The sequence below is a fragment of the Suricata suricatta genome, chromosome 14, assembly GCF_006229205.1.
Source record: "Suricata suricatta isolate VVHF042 chromosome 14, meerkat_22Aug2017_6uvM2_HiC, whole genome shotgun sequence".
In the NCBI taxonomy this organism is placed as follows: domain Eukaryota; kingdom Metazoa; phylum Chordata; class Mammalia; order Carnivora; family Herpestidae; genus Suricata; species Suricata suricatta.
In genome coordinates this window covers 88,912,949-88,920,931 of record NC_043713.1, presented here as the reverse complement: position 1 = coordinate 88,920,931, position 7,983 = coordinate 88,912,949, and the positions used below count along the sequence as shown (strand labels likewise).

The following is a 7,983-nucleotide window of genomic DNA, read 5'->3' as shown; positions in this document are numbered from 1 at the left end:
GTGAAATGGGCCCAGCTGCGGGGCGGAGGCCCGGGGACCAGGCAGCGGCCTCGGGCCTCTCTGCTCGTTTGCTCATGGCAGGCACCTGCGGGCTCGCGCGTGCGCACCAGGCACCCCCTGGGTATGGAGCCGGGTCTCTGCCTGTGGAGCTCGTCCACACCAGAGCCACCTGGACACCCTCCAGGTCAGGAGACCCCCGCCTCCCACAAAAATGTTTCTGAGGCGACAGTGAGTCCCCACAGTAACGGCTGCCTGCCCCTAGGGGTCCGAGCTCCACCTCCCCCCTCCCCCCCCCCACCCCCGCACTCCAGGCAGCCTGAACCAGTGCCCCGCGTCCTCAGTGGGCCCCTCTTGCTCCACCTGTGTCCCCCGCCTCCCTCCTGGCCTGTCAGGCTCAGCTTGGCCCCCAAAATAATGCCCCCAGGTTGTCGAGGACTCACGCCCCCAAGTCCTGTCTGAGTCAGAGCTTGAAGCTGGATGCCGGTGGGCCCCGCGCCCCCCCCCCCAGATCACCAGGGCTGTGTGTTGGGGTCAGGTGGGGTCGCGGCCGCCTGGTCGGGGACCCAGGCTCTCCCCGCGAGACCCCCCGTTCTGTCCCACGCCTCCCACGTGCACGACTGTACACACACGGCCCCGCAGGCCTCTGTCCACACCCGTGTCCTGCGGCCTGTTGTCTGGGCAGAATCCCGGTTGGACGGGGCCCACGTGCCACCATCTCTCCGAGGCAGCCCCCTGCGTGTGCGCGTCATTTCCCCAGGAGGCCCGGCGGGCTCCCGGGGGGCGGTGTTTGCCACCCACAGCAGCAGGGCCTGGTTCGGCAGCGAGTCCGAGTCCGAGTCCTCAGGCACCGCCCTGTGTGGGACAGATCCCCTGAGCGCGGTCAGCTCGTAGATTCCGGGTTCCCCCGCCAGCCCCGCTCCAGGCCCTGGTTCCCTGACCTGTGGCCAGCTTGCTGTCTGTCCTGAGTCCGCAGTCTCTTCCAGGCTCCGAAAGAGGCCGATGCTGCCAGAAACCCCCACAGCTCCCCCCAGCCCCCGTCCTGGCTGGACGCGCCCGTTCTGGGTCCTGGTTCCCCTGGCCTGTCCCCCCTGCCCCGCCTGCCCGCACAGCCAGCACCCTGCCAGCTGCCCCGGGTGCATGGAGGTCTGGCCTCCCCTGCTCACCTGCGCGGCCCCTGGGGTACAAGGGCCCATACTCTGAATGGCCTTCTGGGCTTCCTTCGGCACTAAAGACTGTCGGTCTCCGTGGGGACCGGCTGCCTCTGTGGGCTCAAGGCCTCCCAGGCCCCTCCCCTTGGAGGGGACCCCTGAGCTCCCATGGAGCCTGCCGTCCAGATTCCTCCAGGCAGGCCGTCGGGGCATGTTGGGGCCCATCCAGCCAAAAAGCCTGCGGAGGTGATTCCACTGTGACGGCAAAGCCCCCCGGGGGAGTGTATGGAATCGCAAAGTCCCTAGCCTCATCTAGGAAGGCGCTACCCTGGATCACGGTTGGCCCTCCCCCCATTTGAGGATCAGGACAAAAGAACAAAGGTCCTGGGAGACTGGGGAGCAGTGCTGTGTGGCCTTTGGGACCGTGCTTCCCCTGCTTGAAAATGTGTGCGCTTGACTGCTTGACCTAAGTGGATCAGAGACTGGGGTTAGTTCTCCTATTATTCATGCCTCTTGGTAATTGTGGTTTCAGTAAATGGGCAGATTTTCTGATTGAAACTTCCTCCCTGGTTAGAGGCACCTTACTCACAGACTATTGTTTGAAACTTTAATGAAAAATAGCATTGTCGTAAGCTTCGGTTAATATTACACTATGTACGCAAAATAAGACCCCGCTGATGTATTTCGAGTGATGAATTATGTTTTTTGATCTTCTGTATTGTACTTCATTCCTGTCTTTAATTTTCTGTTCTCTCTTCCGTGAAAACAATGATCTTTTCTGAAACATGTGATACCTAAGAAGTTGCAAACAATGTAATCATTAAAAGAAAGATGTAATCACCTGTGGTATATAAGACACCAAGTTTCACAGTAAAGTGTGGTCTCTTCCACCAGTCATGTTGTCTGTGTTCTTTCTTGTAGATATTGTGCCGACACCAACCCCCTACTCAGGGACCCTAGATTCTGGTGCGTGGGCTGGTCCCCCGCAGGGGCAGACAGGCACATTTGTGGGGTTGGAGGCTGGAGTTGGGCAGAAGCCAGCGCGCCCAGCCGCCTCCTCCTGTGGCCGGCGCCTCCCTGCGGCCGCCGCTTGCAGGTGCCTGGGTCTGCTGGTCCCACGGGGCTCGGTCAGGCAGCGGGGGGGGGGGGGGGGGGGGGGGGGGGGGGGGGGGGGGGGGGGGGGGGGGCGACGGGCCTGGCTGTGCTGCTGAAACCCAGAAGAAGGCAGAGGCTGGCGCCCCCCTCAGTCCTGTCTGGGTCTGGTTCCCACGCGGTCCCTTCCCAGTTCCCGGCTTCCCCGGCCCGCACCAGCCCCGCTGCCCTGTCCACACCCCATCACCCGGCGTGGCTTTGTAGGAAACCCCACACGCCCGTGGAAATGGGGCTTAACCCAAACGCCCGCACGGCCAAGCCCCGTGAGCGCACGCCACAGCTACCGAAGCCGCGTCTACCTCGACGACCTGGACTGGGGCCATGAGCCACCGGGGCCGAGGCCACGCCAGCCAGGTCCACGAGTTCTGAGGCCACCCCACGATGGCCTCTTGACCCAGCTGCCCTATGCGGTGCAGACTGAGAGCCCCTCAGAGGAGGGGACCCACCAGGATCCACCGACATCTGGGCCCAGCCACAAGCCCGAGGCGGCACTGGGTGGGAGGTGCCCGTGTGGGCGAGGGGCTTTGGGGGGGGAGGTGGGGTGCAGCCCCCAGCCTAGGTCCTGCCCCCGTGAGAAGTCCGACCGGCGTGAAAGGGAAAGCCGGCCGCGCTCCGAGCCCGGACTGTTAACAGAGCTGCACTAGCACGTTCCCGTTTCCGTGCTGAGCGGCTCCGGCTCGGGCCGAGCAGACCCCGCAACAGACGTTGCTGCAGGACGAGAGGCCAGGACGCAAGAGATGGGCAGGGACGGGCAGGCAGGGACCGCTCCGCTGGGACCCGAGCCCCCTGGTTTGGGGAAGACATCCCGCTCGGGGACCCTCCTCGGGGAGTGCGGGACGAGTGGGGTGTGGCTGGGGGCACGGGCACTTCCAGGAACTTGCCCCCCACGGCCTCCCTCCGGAATAAATCTCTGAGAGCTGACGAGAGGCGCCAGCCGCCGGCTCCTGTCCCTCGTCCCGGCTCTTCCCGAGGCGTCGGCTCTGGACGAGCTTTATCAGCGACGCAGTAGGGGCTCCGGGGCTCCGGACATGGGGTGTCATGTCAGGAAAGACAGGGAGCCAGAGCTCAGCAGAACCTCCAGGTCCTGCGGGACCCCCAGTGCCAGTGGGAGATTCGGGAGGCGGCTGTGTGCTCTGGCAGCCAGACCCCACCCCCCTGCAGCCGGGGCTCCTGCTGGAGCAGGGGGGACGCTGGGCGGTGAACAGGGGTGGGGTGACAACAGAGGAGCCTAGACCCAGGGCCTGACCCTGAGGAGACCGGCTCCTGTTGGAACCAGAGCCAGTGCCCGGCCTCCTGGGCTTCCGCCAGAGCGCACTGCACGCAGGGCCCCCGTGAGGCAGGCGTCCTGGCGGGTCAAGGCCAGGCCAGGGGTCAACGTCACAGACACACTGGCTGCCGGTATCAGAGGCGAAAGTGCGAAGCCCTCAGAAAGTCCAGCAAACAGGCATTGTGTCAAGTCGCCATATCAACGCAGGAGAACTGAGTCCCAGCTTCCCCCTCTGGATTCAGACCTGGAATAACCTGTTTGCTTAAGGTGGTCACGTGCACAACCTTTAAAACCATTTCTAAAGAGTGCCTGAATCAAGGCAGTGACAGTGGTGCCCGCGTCCACCCAAGGTCACTGTGACCGATGTGGGTAATTTAATAAACACGTGGACCCATGAATCCAAGACGGGCCCGCATTCGGTGGCCTCCGTGAGGCCTCAGGTCCCAGACTGAAGGGCAAAACCGCGCCCCAGCCCACGGATGCTGAAAATGCCGAAACACGAAACCCCCGTGTCCGATTTAAACCTTTAAAAGGACGCCAAAATAAAAGAAAACCTAGTAAGTGGAATCAAGCTCCAGCCACGTCCGAACAGCAAGTACCATACTGTGGAGCCTGAGTTGTCTCCGACGAAGACAAGGTCACCGGGCACTGCCGGTGCCGTCCCGGAGGCCCCGGCTCACCCGGCAGCGCGGCAAACACAGCGAGCAGCAGACGCGGGACTGCCGCTGCCATGACCTCCTCCTGGAAAGCAAGAAAATCACCTGAAAACTGGCGGAACTGGTAGGAGGGCTGGGAACCGGGAAATGTCAGGCCGGGTCAGGGGTGCCGCCTCGATGGAAACCCCAGTCTCAGGGGCTCCTAACGGCCGAGGTCACTTCCTGGCCGCGCCGCATGCCCAGCGTGGCTCAGCCAACACTGGGCTGCGTTCTCACCGAGAGCGGCCGCCCTTGGAAACAGCGCTGGCTGCTGGCAGGGGACCTGCACCGGAGGTCTTCTGTGCAACCTCGAAAACCAGCGCAAACCCACCACGTTATTAAAAGCCTAAAACGCACAGGAACACTGGTAACGAGAAGCTGCGAGACTTCGATGGGGAATGAAACCCTTAAACAGAAAAGGAAACCCAGACAGATTAGTGAGTGGGTTGGGAAGAATCAATATGATAAATAAGTCCATTCATCCCCCAAATTAATCTGTGAATCCAGCGCTATTCCAATATAAGGGTCACAGGCAAAAATGAGCAAAACCCCAAGAAGCTAAGCCTAAAGTTCACATGCAGACAAGAGTCAGCAGGGAGAGCAAAGGGCTCACAATGGTCTCCAGGAGGGCGTCCCAGACGCACCTGCCGCCGCGCCACCTGGGTCCCCCCGCCCCCCACCTCGTTGACTGCGTTACTTCACCTGAATTTTTCCTCTAGTAGCTTCCAAAGGGAAGACACAGAGAATAAAAGCATGTCTGAAGATGTCTTTATTCTTGACCAGCATTTAGTTGGGGTGGTCTTCATATCACTTCTTTTAAATGCCCCCCACCCGTGCTAGACCTTTTTTCCAGAAAATTCTAAGAGTCAGAATGGGCTTCCTGGAAAAGCCTCTATGTTTTTATTTTGTCTCAATTTTTCAACTCCTTGTCTTTGTTTTACCTTCTAGGAGATTTTACAAATTTTATAAACTCTTAACTCTTAACTTAGGAAATGTTTATCTGACAACCATTTATTTTTATTAAAATTTTTTTTGTTTATTTATTTTTGAGAGACAGAGACAGTGTGAGCAGGGGAGGGGCAGAGAGAGGGAGACACAGAATCTAAAGCAGGCTCCAGACTCTGAGCTGTCAGCACAGAACCCGACGCGGGGCTCGAACCCACGAACCGTGAGATCATGACCTGAGCCGAAGCCAGACGCTTAACCAACTGAGCCACCCAGGCGCCCCTGTTTATTTTTATTTTGAAAACACTTCCTAGGGAGTGATGCTCCAGTGTGGACCCTGGGTCCCTGGAGGCTGGTGCTGCATTATAGACGACAGTCCCTTGGGGGCCAAAGGATCATGGCCTTTGGTGGGGAGTGCTCCCAGGACGAGCTGACCAGAGTGCTCCCCAGGGAGAATTTCACTATGGATTTTGCTCCATCACGAGTCCATCCTCAAGGATAACACTCCGTTAGAGAAAGGGAGCCCTTGATAATGACGTCCCTCGGGGACAGTACATCGTGCCCCAGTGCAGATACCAGCTCTCTCCCATGGGCGCCACTCCGTCCAGGGCCCTTACCTGGGATGGGGTGAGGACCAGTGGCCTCCTCCCCTCACCCTAGGGCTCAGTGCAGACTGTGTCCTTTGGCTTCTAGTGCAAATGCTTTCTGTGCGAGCCCCGGGCTTGCAGGGGGTCCTAGTCAAGGGCAGAGCCTGAAATGCACCCATGCTCCGACTACACCCAGGAGCAGGTCCAGAGCCCTGGGGCTGGCGCGCTGCCCTGTTCAGTCTTGGCTACGGTGTGGTGTTTAGCCCAGGCCACTGGGCACAGTGGGCTCCGTATGAGGCACCCCCAACTCTCAATGGTGGGGCCCTTCTTAGCCTCAGGGCAGTTCAGGTCCTGGCTGCTCACCCAAGGCGTCGACACAGCACCCACTTCCGGACCATGGACAGGGCAGGGGTCATGACCCTTGCCCTTCTCCCCAAGAGGGTGGAGGTGGCCAGTTCTGCCTCCACCCCCTCCTTCCCTGAGCCCTCATTTCTCCACAGAAGGGTCACCTGGCTCCGAACAGCCAGGCCAGCCCTCCAGGGACTCCAGCCTCCGCCGGGTGTGCAGAGAACACTAAGTGACGGACGACAGGGACAGGACACGATGCAAGCCTCAGGCAAAGGCCAGAGGGCATTCCCGCAGCAGGAACAGCCCCCGGGGAAGCCAGTCCAGGCGAAGCTGGAGACGGGAAGGAGGAGAAGCCCGGGAGGCGCCCCAGGCACGGCCGCCGCTCTGGGGCTCTGCCCGACACACTTTCCACGGGGCCACAGAAAACACCGACCACCTTGTGATCCGAAATCAAGACTGTATTTATCTTCATTGATCGACAAGAGAACTGAATGTTTAAAGCAACCAGAGTCCACGGTGGATGCAGGGCTGAAAATACAGAACTGGGTGAACCCACAAGGCTCGAAAGTGCCGTGGACACAGCTGTGGCCGTCAAGGAACAGAAAAGGGCGCTGAGGGCGAGACGAGGTGACGTTCAGGTGGTTATGAAAGCAAAACCGAAAGCAAAAGAAAATCATGCCAAGGCCTCGGCCGGGGAGGGCCACGCTGAGAAACGTTTGCTGACGGCCTTCGTGCAGGAAAATAGACGTTACCGTTTCTTTTTATGATGATGAACCTTTAGACTCTTCACTCCGAAAAGTCTGCTTGTCAGGTACAAATCGAGAACGCCGCCCAGTCGGAACCAGGGGTCCACAGAGGTGTCCTGCGGCCAGTCGGCCAGTCCCGGGGAGGCTGGGGCCCTGGGGCTGGGGACCCGGAGCCCGTTCCCCACCTCGGAGCGCTTGCATAGTTGAAGGGTCAGTGCTGCAGTTAAACTTCCGAGCGTTTCCAACTGACAGCAAGGTTTTTATTTATTTATTTATTTATTTATTTATTTATTATTTATTTATTGTGACCATGTTAAACAAATAACCAGAGAGGTTTCTAGAAACTTTTTTTTTTATAAAGTCTACCCAGGTTAAGAATTTAATAACGCCATATATTTATATTAACAGAATATTTACATATTTCATTTTTTTAAAAAAACAAAAAATCCTTACACTTCTGCATAATAAGGCAAAAAAAGTTTTGTACATTATTATTATTATTTTAATATATATCTGTAACTTCGGTTCCAAGTACCAAGGGAGGGCCAGGGCCGGCCCTGAGTGGGGGCCTCACAGTGCGCTGGACAAAATGACCGTGTTTTCTCCATAAATAAGACAAAGATCCTGGGGTTCTAGAGAGGGATCTGAGGCCTTTACATTGCAAATCCGAACTGAAGATAAAAAAGCAAAAGTTTCTTGTTTTAAATGTCTACAGAGCACAAAATTGAAAAAAATACAAATCTATCAAAAAACGCTTCTCACCTGTGGGAAGAGACGTACAAACTTCAAATCTCTTCCAGTGGCCTAACCTCAAGCTCGGAAAACGCACGCTCACCCCCAGCAAGGCTCGGGATGAGACTCCGCGGGCTACGAGTGGAAAGCGAGGGTCACCCCAGGACTGACGGCGCTGTGCTTAGGTTCTAGAAACGTCCACGTAGAAAAGTTTACAGCAGTGCATTTGTGGGAGGGTCTCTGTACAGGCGGCGCGGGGACCGCGGGACTACCGCGCCTCCACCTCCTGGGGGTTGCGGGACGGGGAGTAGTCGCGCGCCTCGGGCCCGTGGCCCCCGAGCGGCGTAGTCCTGCTCCGCGGCG

General features: G+C 58.4%; 1 long non-coding RNA gene across 1 annotated transcript; it reads right to left on the bottom strand.

The window, feature by feature from the left end:
- Positions 1–6,582: 6,582 nt before the first annotated feature.
- LOC115277790 lies at positions 6,583–7,977 on the bottom strand. Its single transcript, XR_003902516.1, has 2 exons — positions 7,651–7,977; positions 6,583–7,559 (listed from the first exon to the last, which is right to left on the bottom strand). It is a non-coding gene; the product is annotated as an uncharacterized LOC115277790 (long non-coding RNA).
- Between the last annotated feature and the right edge of the window lie 6 nt (positions 7,978–7,983).